Genomic DNA, 22,171 nt, shown 5'->3' on the forward strand with positions numbered 1-22,171 from the left:
TTCAGTATGGGGAAGACACAGGATTTCATGTTTTATCTCACGTGACCAATTTTGGTTAAATGCTCAAGAAAGTATTCGGTTCACTTAAGCCGTGAACAACCTCTTTTCGGTGTGGGGAAGACACCGTACTTGGTTTCACTCTAGCCGGGGAACCACCCCTCTTTGGTGTGGGGTAGACACTGGATTTCATGTTTATCACACATGATCTAGGTCCACTTTGATCAGTGAACCACTCATTTTAAGTGCGGGGCAGACATTGGATTTCATGTTAGCTCGCATGATGTTAATGCTAAAGATTTCTTTAACAAAGTAAGAAAGAAAGAAGAAGAAATGTAAGTTCAAAGTGAGCTAAGAAATCAAGAGCCTAATTATGTCCAAATCATATGTGATTGATACGAATGAAGATTTTACAAGTTATTGGCTTGTGCCAAATCAAGATATATGCTTATATATCTTCACGTTATGCAAATGACCAAACAATGGGCATAGCCAAATAAAAATTGGCTTATAATGACTTCTTATATTATCCCAATAAAGGGGAGTAAAACACAATGCCTAATCAATGCCCCATAATCTCCATAATATGAAAATTATGATAGAAGTGTTCTAGCCAATAAAGATTTGCTTATAGAGATTTCTTGCCCAACCTAATAAGAATGGAAAGAATAACTTGTAGTAAGGGTAGCCAAATTATTTCCCTAGTCTGTTGGATTACTTGCTCGATTTATTGTAGGTATGGGACTATAATGAATCATTGAACTTGTAAGTAATACATAGGATTAAGGAGATCATTGAACTACACAATAAGAAGAAGAAAAACACTGAAAAATTAACTAAGTGTTGGGGGAAGTGCTCTCGGGTTAGGAAGGAGCGAATTTCAAAATTTTTAGTTCGAGTTGTTCTAAAATTATGTTCATGATACTAAGGTCTTATGTGCATATGAAAATGAGTTGTGTTTTGAATGCATTAAAATATGTCATACTCATAGCATAAAATATGCCCAAATCGCTTAATTAGTGCTTTAGTCACATAAAATAGTCTCTTCTTGGTCAATTCTTACTGTAAAAAGATCAAACTAACCTTACTATCAAATTACTTTTATTGCATACAGAAATTTACTGTTCAAATCATTGACTATGTGTTCTACTTGCAAAAGACTTAACTAGGACCCATTTCTTGTTGGCACATGATTAAGGGATATTAAGGGATTCATTGTACTATAGTCTCATACTACAAGTAGATCAACTACCACAAGCATATCCTCTCAGTGCTTTGCCTTTGTACTCATAGAGTGAGTTCATTCACATAAAGGTATTTTATAAGGTACCATTCTATAGTTCTACCAACTCACAATACCACTACCAAGAATAGGTCCACTAGGGCTGCCAATCAAGGTCTATCAGAATAGCTCTTTTGACTTTCTTACAGATGGTTTCATGCTATTCCAGCCAGCCTATCCTTAAGTCCATCATTCCGCTTAAGAAGGCACCATTGCGATCATGCACTTCAAGGCTTCAATATTGACCTTCTTTTCATATTCAAGGTTAAACATACTTAAACTTCATTTCATATTGAAGGCTCTATATTAGTCACCCTTAGAAGGGCACCTACTATAGGTCTACGGATCATAGGCTTCCATGCATTCATAGACATAACATGACAAGGGTGCCTAAGACCACAAAGTCAAGAAATCACATGATTACATACTTACATGCATCAAGAAGAGGGACTTAAGTCTACCTATCAAGAGACAACATACCTCACATCATTTATCCTATACCATTCAAGTACCAAGTAGGGACAACTAACTCTACCAACACAAGATACAACATCATTCTATAAGAACCCTTCTTAGTCATCCATTATCATATATCATAAATTAGAGAAAAATCATAACAACATAACACTTATACAATATCATATAGACATCGCATCATCCTTCACTTAATACATTTATCTAAGCCATAACACCTTGCATATAGTCACATTACTTCATATAGACAACTTCACAGTATACCTTCACATAATCTCTAACATGATCCTATTACAATTCACATATTAATGCCGACGAGGACATGATCATCATCATATATAACACATAGCACCGCCGCCATAAATGCACCATACCAATCAATAGCATCAATTCTACATTAACTAAGGGAATTAGATCAACTTACATTCTTCCAATAGCCAAGACCACCATTACTTAACATCTCCAATAATTCACAATATAATAGTATAATTAACCATAGAAATCAACATTTCAACATAATCAAAACTCAATTTCATCATCATTAGATCATAACAAAATAAACCCATTCATAAGCCAAATTTAGAGATTTGATAAGATCAAGGGTTCATAGAGATTTTCACCGGAAAACATCAATTTACGTCAATTATATCATATCTAATGATTTGAAAACATTTCATGCAAGAACGAAATTGGAATTTTTCATACCTTTGAAATCACTTTGACATTGGCTCTAAGGTGATAGCTAGTCTTAGAGAAAGAACTATCATACCTTATTATTCAAGAACCCACGAAAAATTGAGAAGAAATTAGTTGAAAACATCCCTCCTAGCAAGCTCCAATACCTTGAACTTTAACGGAGGTTTGAGGGAATTTTGGGAGAGAACAACTTTTGAGGGATTTGTAATTTTATATTTCTCATTGAGGGTTTGGGGTTTTTAAAACGGTAATGAGGGTATGATGACCTGAAATCATTATATAATACACCTTCAAAATACCCAAACCACCCCTTCTTAAGTGGGACCCTTTTAATAAGGTCTAACTTAACTTTAAAACGATGCAACCAAATCAGGGTAGTCACTGCACATCGCGGAGGCAGCCCAATATCTTGATTTTTGAAATTATTTTGAGGTGGTGAGCTGTGCCACAAGCATGCATCGCAAGGCAACATTTTTACTTCAAAGTTCTAGTTGCGAGACGTGCAACCCCCACCCCAAAAGAGGTTGCCCTGGGAGCTTCCTTGGCACATGTTTGGGTCCTCCTCAAGGACCCTTAGGGTGGTCCTCCGAGAGTCGTACTCGAATGTTTTGATCCAAAACATATTCAGATTTATCCTACTGTAACCTTCAACGAGTTTAGACTCCAAACAACACATAAAAACATGCAGAACATATCAACAAACACCGTGAAAGACTAGTTTTCGAACGTTTTTGTCGTTCCTTGTCTTTTGACCTCAGACTCAACTAACTAACCTAGAAACTCATTTACACATTAAATTAGCTAGTTAACATACCTTAGAACACAAGTTAATCTCTAGTTCAACCTAATTTATTGTTAGAGTTGTTAAAACTTCGTTCATAAGAATGAAATAAATTTCCTCCGTTTCTTCTAAACCCATGTTTCTCAATATCCCGATTCACATCTTATAGTCACGAAGATACAAATTCAACCTTTAAAGTAAGTTAAGAAACTTAACTTCGCCTCTGTTTTCTTCCACCTATCTCTTTAGTTTGAGACTAAGGCTGTCAATTTGAATTTTTTTCTCTTTCGTTCGTTTGCCGTAGAACAAGAGCACTCTATTTTTTTTTATCGCTGAAGTTGGCGTTGGTGCTGTTCTATTAGGTTTTTCATTTTTTTTTCATTTCTTGTTTCTTTTAGTGAGATCTAATACATATATTCCGTTATTTTAATATAGGTTATTACATTAAAATACCCCAAATCAAAGACTTACACAAGCTTTCAACAATGGAGCCTTTTTTCTTGACCTTAGCTTCAAACTCTAGCTTCTTCTTCAATGGAGGTTTTCTAGATAGAGAAATATTCTTTGGAGGGGATGAACTTGGGTTTTCTTTGGATTCTAGGAAGAATGACTCAATTGAGGAAAACATGAGTGTAAAAGGATTATGTACTTACTAGGAAAAGTTTAAAATAACGTAGGTTCAATTTTTGGAAGAGAACTAAAGACCCTTAAAGTTTCAACTTAAAACAAAATTCCAAACCCCCACAATATGGCCCGCCAAGGGTACTAGGAGACACGCTTAATGGACCCTTGCCTTGCCTTATTTTCCAGTGTGCTCCCTAAAAGGGCAGGTCACTTAGCCGACAGAGGGGACACTTAGGCGATGCACCAATAAAGTGGGCGAGCCCCGACCTAGCTCGCGTAAAATTCCAGTAGCTAGGTCGTGGGGACAGCCCCCTAGGCTACCCCAAGGGGACATGGGCGACCGGTCAAGTCCCTTGGGCGACCATGCTGCACAATCGCAAACAAGGCCTAAAGAAAAACAAGTTCTCCTTCACTCTTCCTTGATATCTTAGGCCCTATCGTGCTCCCTAGGCTTGAAAACCCCACATACTAAGACATAGGTTAGTCTAACGGATTAAGAGGTGTAAGACGTGCCTTGATTTTCAACCTCTAATCCCCCCACGTATGTACGGTAAGTCATGTATATGACTATAACCTCATACAAAACTTTAGAACTCTAGATTAAGGCCCTAATTTAGTCTATTAGTTTCTGAGGTATTACATTTGGTTGGTTCTAGAGTTCAAGCAAGTCAAACTCCCGCCAATCCCTTATTGTTGTTATGGTTCCTGAGGTGGGTGGAAGATTAAGCACTACTGCCTTTTTCCGTCTCCTATTATTTCTTGGGATGACTGGTAATGAGCATGAACTTTTGACTATGTTTCTGAAGCTAAAATCAGCAGTGATCAAGGGTTTTGAGTGTGAGGATCCGCGTGAGTTTATTTTAATTTATTATGAGAGGCACCACAAGTTAGGTATTTTACACTAGCATGGGGTAGAGTTTGTGAGCTTCAAGCTTCAGGGTGAGTCGAAGCATTGATATATGGTCTATGTGGAATGCACATTGTAAATTTTACACACACTACCTTGTACACTATTGCATGCTCTTTTTCTGAAAAAATATGTACCCCATACTTTGAGGGATCGTAGGAAAGATGATTTTATGGCTTAGGAGCAGGGTGGTATGCCTATAGATTCTAATGAGGCTAAGTTACATGCCTTGTCTAGATATGTTACACAATTGGTAACCATAAAGGAGGAGAGGATTCGTTAATTTGTCAAAGGATTGAAACCCTAACATCAGGTATTTTTTGTTCACATGACTTTTGCAGAAATAATAAGCTTTAATGAGGTGACTGACTTGGTGAAGAAAGTAGAAGCTGTAAGAAATAATGGGAAGGCTAAGGCTTTGGAAAAGAAAGCCAATAGCACATGTAACTCTCTGGGTTCTTACTCCAGAGGTTCAAGTAGGCCGACACTTGCATCCAGGCTGATTCAGTCGACAATGCCCACATCTACAAGTAGTTACTCGGGGATTCCTCAACAAAATTTTATTCAGGATAGCCAGAGAGCTACGTCTTCTGCTAGCGGCAGACCGTCTTTTGATCGTAGATGTTATAATTATGGGGAACCTGGGCCCATGAGGAGATATTGTCCCCAATCACTCATGTTGGACCTCACGCAGTACCAGACAAGAGTAGTGGTACCCACGGGCAACAATAATAATGATAGAGGATATTTACAAGGGAGGCGAACAGGAAATCAGTAAGGTTGTGGAGGTTGAGATATTAATAATGCAGACAGGGAAGCAACACAACCAGGTAAGGAGGTCGCCCATAAAGATAATAGGGTTTAGTTTTATGCCTTTCTAAGCAAGATCGAGGTGGAGACATCTAATTCATTTATCACATGTACGATTCTTGTTTGTGACCGAATGACTAATATGTTGTTTTATCTGAGTTCTACTTTTTCATACGTGTCACATCAGTTTTCCTTGAGATCTGATGAGGTTGTGATGTACTTGATGCCCCTATCCATGTTTCCATTCTAGTTTGAGAGTCCGTCATAGTCACCTATGTTTATCATTCTTGCTCTGTTATAGTTATGGGTTTCCAAACTTGGGCTGATTTGGTTATATTTTATATGACCAACTTTGATATAATCTTGGTTGTGCCCCTATTATGTTTTGTTAAATTGTAACACTAAGTTTGTGACTTTAGAGGATTTGAGTAGGAAAAAATAAGAGTGCGAAGGGATGTACAAACCTAAGCCAGCTAAGGTCATATCTTCAATTCGACTTAGGAATCTGGAGTGGCAAGGTTGTTAAGTATATTTGGGATGTTGAGGTAGAGCATATATATTATGAGTTTATTCTCATGAAGTCAAAATTTAGAGAACTGTTTCTTATCGATTTTTTTAGTATGCCTCCGAATAAATATAGAGATTTCTGCATTGATTTGGAACTTAGTACCCGCCCCATCTCTATTCCTCCTTATCACATGGCTTTGATAGAGTTCAGAGATCTTAAAGCTCAAATTCAGGAACTTCTTGATAAAGTCTTCATCCGTCCTAGTGCTTCCCCATTGGTTTCCCTGCACATATACTTATTTTACTTCACATAGAACCTTATAAGACCTAACTGATGCCCCCAATCTAAGTATACTTTTGTAATGTACATGTAAGGCCCCATAACCTCCTACATACTTAGTAAACCTATCATGAGACCACAAACCTTTACATCCAAATCATATATCAACATAGTAAGAGGAAGCAACTTCATTTATTGTCAAGAGAGACCTCATCATATAGTCAACAAGATCAACATCATGCATAAGGACTCATACCATGAACATTTTGATAACAAGTAGACCAATACTACAAAGTCATGCAGAAAGAACATATTCATAATGACATGCATTAGAACACCTTCCTAAGACTTCCCTCAAGAGTCACTTGTGCAATGTATAAGTGATGTCCCATACCCCACCTACACTAAGCAATTACCCTTAGGTTATCCTAGTTAGGGTCCTTCCATTGTCCATTTTACTTTAGGGAAACTATAGCCTTAACCGACATAGACCATGTGATTCTAAACATGGAATCCGGTGTCATAGAATCCCACACCTAATGGAGGTGGTCTACTGGACAAAGTAGAACCAAATGTTACATAGCTTTCAAGGTGGATCCACTAGCTAGTATCCTAAAGTGGCAACATAGTTATGGAACTTGGAGGTACATGTGAAGACACTCTTTATGACAAGATTAGGCATTGTAGTTATTCACTTATGGAAACCCTATTTATGCCCATTGAGGCATTGTGGTTCTACATTCCTACCATAGGAAGGAACACACACTTATACTCAAGTTCACTAGGTTTTGAGCTAAGTTCCCTTCATTGAAAACCTTTTTTATACTATTACTATATAAAACTTAGGTTTAGGAGAGTCATCCCCTTATATTCTTAACTCATAGGTCATAGAAGAAAGTTCATAAACCTAAATCATGTAAAGAATCCCTTCACATGAATATAGCATATGTAAAGCATCATCTACTTTAGGGTACACATGAACACACCATTCAAGGCCCCTCTCTTGACTAGGTTATCATACATGTGTATGCATACAATATGTGAGCAAACCTTTCACGTAAAACATTAAGACACACATGTTCATACATACATATTCATACATATAGAAACTAAAAGTAGAACTATCCTATCAAGGTACACATGTCCAATGCATATGCAAAGTCCAATACCTTGCCCATACTAGTACACCCATCAAGTCATCCTAGCTAAGGAAACACATATCATGTTTTCATAAACATCATCTTAACATGCATAGTAGTAGACACTAGTGAATATGAGAAATACCTTTCATTTACACACCATGACTTATACTACTTGTAACATGCATGCACTGTGAGTGTGTGTGCACATTGGTCAACATGATCACATTATGGCAATAAACAACATATTGAGGCAGCCACCCTCTTAGACCATAATATTCTTTCAAGCATAAACCACACAACATACATAATAGCATAGGAGACAAGCAACTTCATATTACACTTAAGACTCCTAACTTGTGCTATTTATACATTCACATAGGGTACATAGGTAAGAGATTATTAACCATTTTTACTCATCACTGGCAGCACCTATACTTTACCCTAACAGGGATATACACATGCTTACACAATAACCATACAACCTATATCACAACTAAAATAGGAAAGTAGGCATAAGCTTCACATAGTATCATCATAAGCACATGTTCATGTATTCATCAATTTTCCTTCATGGACATGGTCAACACATACATAATGATAATAAAGTAAACAACGCCACCATAAGTGAACCATACCACACAATGCCATACAAGGCTTCATCAACTACAATACTATAAGAAAAGTAGAAGAGATAAGCATTCTTACCAATTTCTCACACTTTGATCATCATTGATCAATACGCCTTGTTCATCAACAATTAATATATAGGGCAGTAGCTAAATGTACTTTAATCATAAAAGAAACCATGTACAAGTCGCTACAAGATCATACTATAACATAATACTAGGCATCTCACATGTACTAGGAAGTTTAGAGTCCTAGGTCATCAACTAACCTCCCTAGTTTAGTTCATCATTCATCATGTACCAATAATATACATTTCGGGAAGTATCCAAATAGATATAAATCAAATATAAATCATGCTTCATCTACCCTAGAATTAAACTCACATAATGTTCAATACAACATTCAAATTGTAGGCTAGAAGAACCTAGATAAATTCATACCAAGATTCCATTTCTTTGATCATCATGAATCATATGCACAATCCTATAATATCATCAATTTAAGGAAGTAGATAACGATAACATGCTCAACACGAAATCCTACTACCATTGCCCTAACCTTTAGATCACAGTGAATATGCTATTTAAGACATCAACGGAAAGTAAAGAATCATAGGCTAACAAACATTGATAAACATGAATCACAATTCAACCAATTTATTAACCTAAGGCAGTAGCTACATGAACCACAACATAATCGAATTACACTTTTATACATCAAAAGGTCAACATTACAGTGAACCATGGAAAACTAGACCAATCCTGTTCAAATCTTCATACATTGATCCACATGGTTTCTTCAACATTAATTCAACATAAATTCACGTAAATAACAGTAGATATAAGCACTTCAACATAATAGAATCATAATTCAATCGATAACAAGTCAAGATCACAAAGCCCATGCAAGGACTAAATCAATTTAGAGAGGAAACATGGGTTCATCATGCAATTGGAGTAAAATCACGTTCAAACCAATACATGAACATAAATTTATCATGATTTAATCATTAAAAACGTTATGAGAAAGTCCCATGGCTAGATTGAAGAAGAAGAGGTTTTATCACGAAACTTTCTTTGAAAACATTGAGATTAACTCTCCAAGTGATATGTTATTCAGATATTAAGGATAACCATAACTTTGTTTAGTTGAAAACCTCGAAGACTTGATGATTCATCCATATAAATCCAAGCTCCAATCATTTGTTGTGTTTCACCAACAATGGTTGTTTCTAGGCAGATATTTTTTGAGGGAAAGTCTTTAATCGTGTAGAGGGATTCGAGAATGGTTTGATCACGTTTTAGATGACTTATATGCACTTTAGTATAGATAAATGAACCTATTAGAGTCATTTTAGGACGTGGGGTGAATTTCGTATTCACCCCTTTAATGAAACAGACTTAGACAGTAACTTACAGGCCACCATCGACGAAGCCATCTAGTGGCCGTTGGTCAGTGGACGGGCCGTGCATTGGCTTCTGTCATTTGGAACATGGACAAATTTTGGCTCGATATCTGCCCAAAATAACTACCGATCGACGAAACCTAACCTACGGGCCATTGGTTGACCAATAGGTCATGGTTTGGTCCGTCGATTGACACTGCAAAGGCAGTGTCCCGACAAGCCTTGGGTCCTTCTTGTGGGGCCTTTTGTGGTGCCCTTTAGAAGTCGTACCCAGAAATTTCCAACTTGAATACAAACCTTAACAAGTTTTGGACCTAACACATAAGTTTCACCAAAATCAATCATCAACAAGTTGTCCAAATAAGCTAGGCCCCATCGAGACACACGTTGAGCGTCTTAAGGGATATCTTTTGAATGTCTTGGATGTTTGACCTCCAAACTTCTCGAAACTTCATATACCATATTCAAATATATAAACACACATGGACAAATGATACACATAGGTGACTAGTCGTCCAACGTTTTGGTCTTCCCATGACGTTCGACTTCCAAATCACTTCAAACTTTACACACTGCCTCTAAACCATATTATAAGTCATTTTAGGACCTTAGAACCTTAATAGAAACATGTTAGTCTCTAGAAACATATTTCATTTTGGGGTATTACAATGTTCCCCACTTGGGAACATCCTTCCTCGAATGACACTTAGGGCTCTTTAATCACAACAAGGATTTCATTGCATTATAGAGAAGCTCATAACATTTATAACAACATTAAATCATTTTAGCACACAATGCACACAAGGAAGCAATACCATTACTCACTCACCCTTCAGTGCATCAAACACAAAGGCTCTTATCATTTTCATAGGAGGACCATCCTTCTCCTAGTCATAACATGGTCATTACACCATAATTCATTAAAATATCATCTTGCAAGGCCACACATAGGCAGATTTTAAAAATACTCAAAACAAGTAGGCACTCATACTTCAATGCACATAGACTTGAGTTAATTTAATTAACAAAGATCTTCATTAGTTAGACCTAGTTCCATGTAGGTCATACTCAATCATACCATGCTTAGTGGTGTCAATAAAGGAATGTATTTCTCCTCAACACACTTACATGTATCATGAGTTTACACCTAAGCAAAGTACAAGATCAATTTCTTCTAAAAATGAGAAGTTCTCAACTTTTAACCAAGACATGCTCATGATTTCTTCCTAGTGAAGTCTAAATGGTACGTCACACCAAGAACATCACAACAATTAGGTAGTAACTTCACAAAATATCATTTTCTTACATAGTACTAACCTTCACAGTAAGCATATTTTGAGAAGAATCACACAATAATAGGCACACACACGAGCACTTAGCTAAACATGCTTCCACTTTTCAAGAATGAGCCTAAAATTATGCATTCCAAATCATAAAAGTCACATAATTTTGAAGAGACTCAACATTTTTCATTAACATTACACCTCACAAGTGACTTCTACCATGTTTCTTATCCTACCTCATGAAGTCAAATGCACAACTAGCATATAAGATGCAATTTAACATGAGGAAACATGGATTTTATCAAAAATTTTCTTTCATACACTTTGGAACGTTCATAATATCTTCAAGGTAATGTCAATCAATACATACCAAACATATAAAGGTCATGAAATTCATACATTATGCAAAACTCTTATTCATGAACAAGCTTACCAAAAGTTCAATAGATTCAAGTTCAAGCCAAAATAGAAGGTCAATGGTAGAAAATATCTACAACCTTACTACTCCATCACCATCCCTCACTAAGGGTAAATCCAATTGAGAGCAACTTAACCCAACCTTTAGAGGATCTTAACTAAACAACTTTCATTTTCATCACTTAAAAGTGATTACAACTTCAGAAGGAATTTAGAGTAAGTCAACCAAGGTATTCTAAACCTTATCACCTAGGCAATTTATCCCCAATTATCAAGTTAGGTCAATCTTATGTTGTTTGATTTCTATATCCTTTAATGTTTTGCTTAATTTGCATGAAAATGTGTTTTTACTAAAATGTCCCTTTTTGCATGTTTTTGCATAAGTCATACTTAGTACATTATTTATACTAACACCATACATTTCTATACTCTATAAGTAAAGGTTTTGTAAGCAAGGTTGAAATCTAGATGGCAAAGTTTGGGAAAGACTCTCTCAAGACAAAGTATGTCCTCATAGATTTGATGGCATAGTTATTGATTCGTTTAGTTTTGTATTAGTTATTATTATGTATTTCTTTCATTTGTATGGCAGTGTCCCTAAGTTATTTATCTCGTGTCTTTATGTTTGACTTGTGACGATGAGATTTTCTATGTCTTTAGAAAAAAATTCCTTTTTATATTAACTATCTTGAAATTTTTTCATTCCGCACTACTTTTCATGTCTTATTTAATGAATGATAGTTAAAGGGCTTGTACAGACTCCAAAGGGTCAAGTACGCCCCGTCATGACCCAAGGGTCCTCCCTAACTTCTAGTGGGTGCTAGCGGGCCGTGACAAACTTGGTATCAGAGGATATGGTTAGGGGAAATAGTTTAGGGTCTAAAAGTCACACAAGCCACGTCTAGTAGAGTCTTGGTCGTTGGTGTGAGTCCTGACACATCCATGGACAAGAGGCTATAGGACGATAGAGTTTCACTTTCTTCATTACTCTTGTATCGTGCTATAGAACTTAACTCAATAAAATCTCTCTCTTCTTCTTCTTTTTCTAGTTGTTTTATGGGTGTGATTTCTTTGAAATGGATATATTTCAATGTTTGAGGGATAAAAAATGTGAGTTTTGATGTTATGATAGTTTTGTGTCTAGAAGAGTAAATGTGAAGGTTAGTTCTAAGAATTGTGATATGAATCCATTTATGGGTATTTTTGACTTATGAGGCTGGAAGTATTTTGATGTTAAATTGTATGGTGATGTGTTTCTAAGCTTGGTAAGAATTATAATGATTGAATAAAGTGCCTTCGAGAGCCAATGAGTAATCTTGTGATTATGTTCAATGATGGTAGAAATACTTTAAGGTGTAAATTTGAGGAGTGTCGAGAGAATGTGGAGATTTTGTAGGAGCTGAGGTCAACCCTCTTGTATGGTTAATGTTTTAATAGTTGTTATTGTGATTTAGTCAAGGTTGTTGTGTAGATTTACACTAAGGAGGAAATGTGGTATGAATACCTAGTAAGGGAGTTTTGTTCCATAAGATTGAGTTGATTGGTTCCTAAGAGTTGAATGAGGTGGTGTTTAAGAGAATTTGTCTATTATGCATAACTTGTAAGGTTGATGTTTAGTCTTGATGTGCATGAGTTAAGGGTAGTGCGAGTTCCTAACTATTGAGAGGTATAATGGTACCTTGAGGTATGAGACCTTGAAGATGGCTTTGCCCTAAGTGGGGGAGAACGAGTTTGTTAGAAAGGTTGTTGATATCCTCATCTTTCCTTTTTGTCCTTATTCAAGCTTGAGACCAAATCCTTAGTAGTTGGGTAATTATTAAGTGTCGTGCATAATAGTATGAGTTATCTTTTATTGTATATGAAGGTAGATGACTTAAGGTATAATGATAAAGAAGCAGGTTAAAGCTAAGTTTTGCATGATGAATGTTAAGTAGAATTGCATGTAGTGTACTTAGTCCAAGAGAATCCTCAAGGGTCATTAAGTGGGAGTTGTAGTCTGGGATACTACTCTCACATTGCACATAGTGTAACTTACCAAGTCTATTTGGAGTAATTTAGTATGGTCTTGTCTCTCATATTGTCATGACATCTTGTTAAAGTTGTTTGAAAGGTGTATTATGGAATTTTTAAGCATGTGACACAGTGAAGTTTTGAGTTCACCGTAGTGAAGTTAAAATTTTGAGAAAATTGCATTTTTCATGAACAATGGTTTCAATGTGTTTTGAAATGATGTTTATGAAAATGTTTAATGTTGGAGAAGGTAGTTCCTCAATAAATGAAGAGATGAAAGTGAGATTGAAATTGTAAAGTTTTGCGAAGTTGCCTGTGTTACAATGATGCTCACTGTGAAAGTCTCCATTTTTGAAAAAATTTGCTTTGTCTTCCATTGTAGAAATAATGTGTGTAAAAGTGTTGTATATGAGAATTTTTAATGTTGGAGAAGGTAGTTCCTCCATTAGTGAAGGATACGAGAAGATTTTGAAATGCAAAAGTTTTTGTGTTACAAAGTGTTTGAAAGTGTGAAATTGTACTCCTTGTTAGGTGGTGATTTGAATATGATGTTTGATACTTCATTGAAATGTGTTATGTGATTATAAGTGAGTCCTTTATGGTCTCAAAGTGTTTAGTATCATTCGAGGACGAATGTTGTTCCAGAGTGGGGGAGAATGTAACACCCTAAAACGAACTATGGTGAACTAGATCTTTGTGATCATTGCAGGAGTTAATTTTTAATAAAATAATTTATATTAGTGTACTTAGTCAGTGTGTGAAGTTTGGTTATGTTTGGAGATCAAACGTCCAAGAATGTCCATGACGTTCGCAAAGTGTGCCTTAGATAGTGCTTGTGTGTCTTGATGTGTTTGAGTGAGTTTTAAGCGTTTGTTTTATTTTAAATTGATGTGGGATGTTACTAAGACCTAGAAAACTGTGTTTAGGGGTTTAACGTCAGGGTATGACCCCACCTAGGACCCACTAGGGCCCCTAGAGAAGGGCCAAAAATTGCCTTGGCAGTGTCCACGAACGAGGTCAAACGACGGACAGTGGTCCAACCAACGGCCCTTCGACTTGAACCGTAGATTGGAGAAACAAGTTAGGCTATCCAGTACCCTAATGGAGCTAATTTTCCACCTATGAAACCCCACTAACGGACCGTTGATGGATAGACGGTCCGTTGGTTTCAATCCATCGTTTGAAGGCTGTCCAAAAGCTGTCATTAACAATTTTGGCTTGGGGTGTTTGGTTAATTCACCCCAAGTATTTTATGAACCTTGGAAGTCATTTTCAGGGTTATTTATATATATTTAATTGTTTCAGACCCTAATACCTCATTTTAGACTTCATTTCCTAAAACCCTGAACCCCTCCCTCTTAAAAGACTCTCCCAAAACTACATAGAAGCTAGAACTCAAGAAGGACCTAGGAAGGCTATTGGTGGATGTTTATTCATCAATAATATATTAGGTTTATTCAATTATAGGCATGGTATCCATCCTTGAACTCTCTTCCATTCAAGGAGACACTTTCGAAAAGATTTCAAAAAGAGTTTTTCAACCCTAGCTTCCTCTATCTTTAATTCTAAATATGGGTCTTGCATGAAAACGTTTTCAATGATACAAAAATTATGTTTCTAGGGTTAGTTGATAATTTTAATGCTAAAATTTCAATTAAATCATGTTAAAGATTTTTATCAAATTGTGGCTTAAGAAATGGGTCAAATGAGAATGTGTAAGACCCCTAAAATGAGTTAGGGTGTCTAGAGCCCAACATGTTTGTCTTAATGATATAAGGTCCTAAAATTAATTATAATATGGTTTAATGGAAGTGTTTTAACTTTGAGGTAATTTGGAAGTCAAACGTCAATGGACGACCAAGACGTTCAACGAATAGTCACATATGTGTCTCTTGTATGTATGCTTGTTTATATATCGTATTTAATGAGATTATTTTGTCTTAAAATGATTAATAATGATATTTATAGACATTATATGGAGTTTCATGATGTTTGGAGATCAAACGTCCAAGACGTTCGAAAGTTAGACCTTGAGACACTCAAGTGTGTCTAGATGGGGCCTAGCCTGTTTTGATATGTTAAGTGTGTTTGTTTTTGGTGACACTGATGTGGGAGGTCTAAAAATTGTTAAGGGTTTTATTTAAGTTCGAAACGTCCAGGTATGACTTCTAAAGGGCCACACAAAAGTGTCCACAAGAAGGACCCAAGGTTGTCGAGATACTGCCTTGGCAATGTCAATCGATGAGCCAAACGTCACCCATTTGGTTAACCGACGGACGGTTGGCAGGGTCCCGCTGATGGAAACTTATCTTTTCCATGGATCAACCAAACACCAGGCTAAGGACCAATCGACAGAAGCCACAGACGGCCTGTCGATTGACCTACGGTCCGTCGATGGTGCCGTTGATGCTGGCCTTCAACTGGTGCCTTGCACACTGTTTTATTAAGGGGTGAATGGGAAATTCACCCCACGTCCTAACCTGATTCTATTGACTTATTCACCTATTTTTGGGTGTATATAAGTAATCTAAAACGTGACAAACCCATTCCCAATCTCACTCACTAAAATTGAACCTTTCCTCGAAAACCAATTCTCTCTAGAAACCTCCATTGTTTTTGAAGATCAAGATTAGATTTTCATGGGTTATGCACCAAGCTTTAGAGATTTTTAACTAGATTAAGGTATGATGATCCTTCGACTCCAGTTATCATTTCATCTAGAGAGTTAATCACAAAGTTTTCAAAGAGAAAATTTGATCAAATCTCTTCTTCTTCAATCTAGCCATGGGTTCTTTCTCAAAAAGGTTGAAATGGTTAAATAATAATTAATTGATGTTAATGGATTGTTTTTAACGTGATTTTAATTCAATTGCATGATGAATCCATGTTTCTACCCTAAATCGGCTTAGCCCTTGCATGGGCATTGTGAAAATGGCTTGTTAATAATTGATTTGTGATTCTTTTACGTTGATTTGCTCATTCCTACTGTTATTTACGTTAATTAATGCTGAATTGATGATGAAGGATCCATGTGGATCAATGTGTGAATGTTTGAAAATGCCTAGCCTAGTTATCAATGTGATCACTATAATGTGGGTTCTTAGTTCTATAAAAGTGGATTGCGATCATGTTAAGTTATTTGTATCTACTGTTTTAAGTTTATATTAGATTTTAATTATGGATATTTTCGTATGATAAAAGTGAAGAAGGCTTATATGAATTGAACTAGGTTCTTCTCGTCTATCAAATGGCAACTTGTGATCTTGACGTTAGGTTGGTTGTCTTGTATTTCGATTTCAGGGTGATTGGTTAATGATGTTGTATATGGTCAATTGTGTCTTAGCTACTGCATATAATAGGTTATAATGATGAATTATGTGTTGGTATCCAATTTGGATAAATACTTGAAGACTTGATCCCTAATTCCTCTCTATTGTAATTCCATGATTGTTCACTGTAAGCTTGACCTCTTGGCAAATTATAGTATGATTTCGTCTAAGCCATGGTATCTTTAACTACTACCTTTTTGGTGTATTATTGATTAATTGTGACTATGACAATTGGATATTAAAGTGAGAAAGAATTGATAAGAGAATCAAGTTCCCTTCACATTCTATAAATTGATAATGTCATGAGCATAATGTGAACTAATTGTTAGGGTAGATAAAGCATGATTTCGTTTAAGTAATGATCTTTTTAGCTACTTCAATATATATGAATTGTTGATAAACAATGCATATTTATCAATGACGAACAAAGGGTGAGAAATTGGTAAGAATGCTTATCTCCTCTACTTTTGTTATAGTATTGTAGTTGATGAAGCCTTGTATGGCAATGAGTTGTATGGTCCGCTTATCGTATAGGTGTTTAGTTTATTGTCATTATATATTTGTTGACCATGACCTTGAAGGCTAATTGATGATTATATGAAGGAGAGTTTATAAAGATCAATTTATGTGTAACTTGTGCCTAGTCTTGTTCTCTAGCTGTGAATCTAGGTGATGTTACTATGGTTATGAGCATGTAAATAGCTATATTATGGTTATATGTACTTGCTGCCTATGATGAGGTTTTATAATGTTATATGTGATGTAAATCTAAGATAGGTACATAAATACTAAAGCTTATGGTAAGAATGTTGTAAGTCTTAAATAAATTAGTATTATGCTATGCTAACAATTCTATGATGTTGTGTGATGTATGATTCACTAGGACTACTTGAAAGATGTACTAGCATAGGCAAGGGTATGGGACTTTGACAATGCATTGAACATATGCACCTTGATGGAATAGTTCCTAGCTTGGTCTTCTAAGGACATGCATATGATTCTATGAACAAGTTTTGAATATGACTTATATGCCATGAATTTAAGCATGTGATTTGATGAAGTATGATTGTGCATATGTCTTGGACTTTTGATATGAAAGGATTTCTCATATAGGTACGGATAGGTAGACATATAGACTTATGCATTGATATATGAACATATGTGACATTATGTGGTATGTGAAAGGTTTGATCACATATATGTATGCACACTCACGTGAATGATGATCTAGTCAATAGAGGAGCCTTAAAAGGTGTGCTCAAGTGTATCCTAAACTAGAGAGTGTTAATACATATGATATGTCCATGTGAAAGGATCTTCTCACATGATTTATGTTGATGAACTTTCATATATGACCTATGATCTAAGCATATGAGAGGATGAATCTCCTAAGCCTATATTTTATAAAGTAATGTAATAATGGATTTTAAATAAAGGGAACTTAGCTTAGCACCGAGTGAACTTGAAGATGAGGGGTGTCCCTTCCCATTGTAGGAAGGTAGGTCACCATAGGCCTCACAGGGTGGATAGCCTCATGACCCGAAAAGGGTGCTTGAGTTGATGTTTCCATGATACCCCCAAGTTCCATAAACTATAGTTGCCACATAGGATCTAGCAAGTGATATCACCTAATGTGCTAGTATGATACTCACGTCTTACCTTGGCAAGTAAGATTCCCTCTTTTAGGAGTGAGCGCACAACGCCAAATTCCATGTTTAACACCCATAGTCTTAGTGTCGGTTAAAGATATAGTTTCCATAAAGTAAAATGGACAATGGAAGTAAATAAATAAGATCCTAACTAGGAGGACTTAAGGGAGGTTACTTAAGATAGGTGGAAGTAATGAATCCATCTAGACATTGCACAAGTAGCTCCTTAGTAAATCTTAGAAAGCTGACCTAATGTGTATGTTTATGAGTATGTTTTTATGCATGGCATGGTAGTAATTGTCTATTTGTAATGAACATGTATATGGTATGAGTCAATGTGATTTGTTCTTATTCTTATATGCACTATGTAAGTCTTAATGATTATATGATGAAGATTGTTGATATGAATGGAGTTGTCAATATGTGTTATGTTGATGTATGAAGTGTTAAGGTTTGTTGTCTCATGAAGGGTTTACTAAAAACGTATGGGGTTATAGGGATTCATCTGTTCATTGCACTAGTAGAAAAAGATTGGGGTCATGAAGAAGGTCTAATAATGATGTTTGTGAAGTGAAGTCATTATATGTGTAAGTTGATGTAGCTTACTGTGATGTTCTTAAGGTTTTGACATGAACGTATGATGATATGTTATGACTTGTATAGGTTGTATGCATGATTTTCTTTGTAACATTAAGGTGATGCATTGCACCATGTATCATTAGAGGGTTACTTGGGAGGTTAATGAATAAAAGAGAAGATAGTTCACTGTTAGGGAAAATTAGCTCACTGTAATATGACTTGAAAATGTCATAGATTCTACATTTGATCTAATGTGATTTTTGGCGTTTGAATATGTTTATATAAAGTATGTAAATGATATAAATGCTATTGTCTAAAGGTTTTATGATGATTTACTCCAAAAGATATTAAGTATGATTTCAAGAAAATGTCCCTTTCAAATGCAAGTTTTTGCATGGTTGCCATACTTAAGTTATGGATGCTTAAAGGATGTCTATATGATTGAGGAGCTTGATATGTGATTCCCAAGCTCAAGGAAAGGGGTCCTTAAGTTCCAAGGATTCTCTGAGGGTGCTCCCCGGATGTGACAAACGTGGTATCAGAGCATCAGGTTTTTAAAAGTGGATTAGGGTCCAAGAAATCTCATATTGACATGTCTAGTAGAGTCTTGTATCATTTGTGGTGAGTCGCGACACATCAATTGGTATGAGAGGCTATAGGACGATAGAGTTTCCCTTATTCATCATTCTCATGTCGTGCAATAGAAATTAACTCTATAAGATATCTCTCTTATTTTTCTTGTCCGGTGGTCTTTTTATATGTGATTGCTTGAATGAGATTGTTCATAATGTTTGAGAGATAAAAGTTTAAGCTAAATGCTTATATTGGTTTTATGGTTGAATGTATATTTGTGAAGGTGAATTTGACATATTTTGATGATGTGATGCCTATTATGGCTATATATGAAATTTATGTTAAAATAGCATGTTATATTGAGAAATGCATGTCATGATATAGTGAAAGCATGTTTGAAGTTATTATGGTTGACATGAGTTTTTTGGGATAATGTGTTACTATATGGTTTTGCAATGATGGTAGCCTAATACTATGATTTGAACTTATAATGCTTAGTGACTACCTATGGAAGCATGCTACACTAAGAATATGTGCTTAAAAGTGTTCGGTGTTTTTCCTTTGTATATATGTGGTCCTTGATAAGTTGCCTAGTATGGATGTGAGTCCTATGTATAGACTTTATCCTAGGTGTGATGATAGAATGCTTGTTTTGGTAAAGTTTTTTATCCTCATATTATCATGAATTTCCCATAAATTGCCTAAGTGGTGCATTTTTGGAATGTTGAAGCATGATCGTTGTAATGCTAGTCAAGTTACTGTGTGAATTTTTTGGAAATCGACTAAATTGTCCTTTGATTAGATGTTTTTGAAATGTGTATATAATTGATGCATAAGAACATGATAATGAATGTAAAATTAGATTTTCAATTTGTAATAAAAGAATGAGAGTCTTTTGGCATGATGAGTCGTAGATTTGTTTCTAACTTCTATTATGTTGTGAATCACTTGATGTTGTGGAATTGATGTTTCCATTAGTATTGAGGGTCGTACTCTTATCTATGTAGGGTAATGATGTGGGTTTGATTGACCTAGAAGTTACCTTACTTTAATGTTGAAAGAAAGAAAGAGTCCTTATCACTAAGTCTCCTTGTTGTTTCCCCTAATGATGTATGACCTTGGTGTCTATTGAATTGTTGAAGAAATTATGTGGTCAAATAGTATGACCTAACTTTATAATAGGGGATAAATTTCCTAGGTGATAAGGTTTAGAATACCTTAGTGTTCCTATGTTAACTTACTGTAAATTCCTTCTAAAGTTGTAATCACTTTTAAATGATAAAAATGAAAGGCTGTTAAGTTAAGATCCTCTGAAGGTTGGGTTAAGTTGATCTTAATTGGGATTAACCTAAGTGGAGGATGGTGATGGAGTATTAAGGTTGTAGATATTTTCTACCTTGTACTTCTATTCTTACTTGAACTTGAATCTAATGAATTTTTAGTAAGCTTGTTCATGGATAGAGTTTTGCATAAAGTATGAATTACATGATCTTTATTTGTTTGGTATGTATTGATTGGCATTACCTTAAAGATATTGTGAAGATTCCAAAGTGCATGAAAGAAATTTTTTGATAAAATCCATGTTTTCTTATGTTTAATTGCATCTTGATATCATAGTTGTGCATTTGAATTCATGAGATAAGATAAGAAACATGGTAATAGTCACTTGTGTGGTGAAATGTTTAGCCTTAAAATGAAAAGTTGATTCTCTTAAAAAATGAAATATGATGAGTCTCTTTAAAATTATGTGACTTTTATGATTTGGAATGCATAATTGTCGGTTCACTTTTAAAAAGTGAAAGCATGTATAGCTAAGTGCTTATGTGTGTGCCTCTGATTTGTGTAATTTTTCTCAAAAGATGCTTACAGTGAAGGTTATTGCTATGCTAGAAATTTAGACTTTGTGAAATTACTTCCTATTTGTTGTGATGTGTTTGGTAGGGCTTACCACTTAGACTTCACTAGGAAGGAAGCATGATCATGCCTTGGTTTAAAAGTTGAGAATTTCCCATTTTAAAAGAGAATTGACCTTGTACTTTGCTTAGGCGTGAACTCATGTTACATGAAACTGTGTTGAGGAGAAGGACATTCCTATATGGACACCACTAAGCATGGTATGGTTGATTATAATCTTCATGGCACTAGGTATAACTAATAAAGATCTTTGTTGATTCAATTAACTCAAGTCTATGTGCATTGAACTAAGATTGCCTAATTGTTTTTTAAGTGTTGTCGAGATCTGCCTAAGTGTGACTTAAAGAATAGTTGCAAGATGAGGTCTTAATGAATTGAAGTGCAATGACCATGTTATGATTAGTAGAAGGATGTTCCTCCTATTAACATGATAAGAGCCTTTGTGTTTAATGCATTAAGAGTGAGTTAATTGTAGTTTTGCTTGCTTTTGTGCATTGAGTGCTAAAATAATTTGAAGATGTGTTCCTTATAAATTTATTGCATTAAATATATGTGATAATTTTATAAATGTGATGAAATACTCCATGATGCATTGAAGTCCTTATTGTGATTAAAGTATTCTAAATATCATTCGAGGACGAATGTTCCCAAGTCGGGGATATAGTAAGACCACCAAAATGAGTTAGGGTGTCTAGATCCCAACATGTTTGTATTAAGGTTATAATGTCCTAAAATTAATTATAATATGGTTTAGAGGCAGTGTGTAAAGTTTGAGGTGATTTGGAAGTCAAACGTCAAGGAACAACCAAGACGTTCGACGACTAGTCACCTATGCGTCTCTTGTATACATGCGTGTTTATATATTGTATGTCATGAGCTTATTAA

This window comes from Solanum pennellii, chromosome 1, assembly GCF_001406875.1.
Source record: "Solanum pennellii chromosome 1, SPENNV200".
Classification (NCBI taxonomy): domain Eukaryota; kingdom Viridiplantae; phylum Streptophyta; class Magnoliopsida; order Solanales; family Solanaceae; genus Solanum; species Solanum pennellii.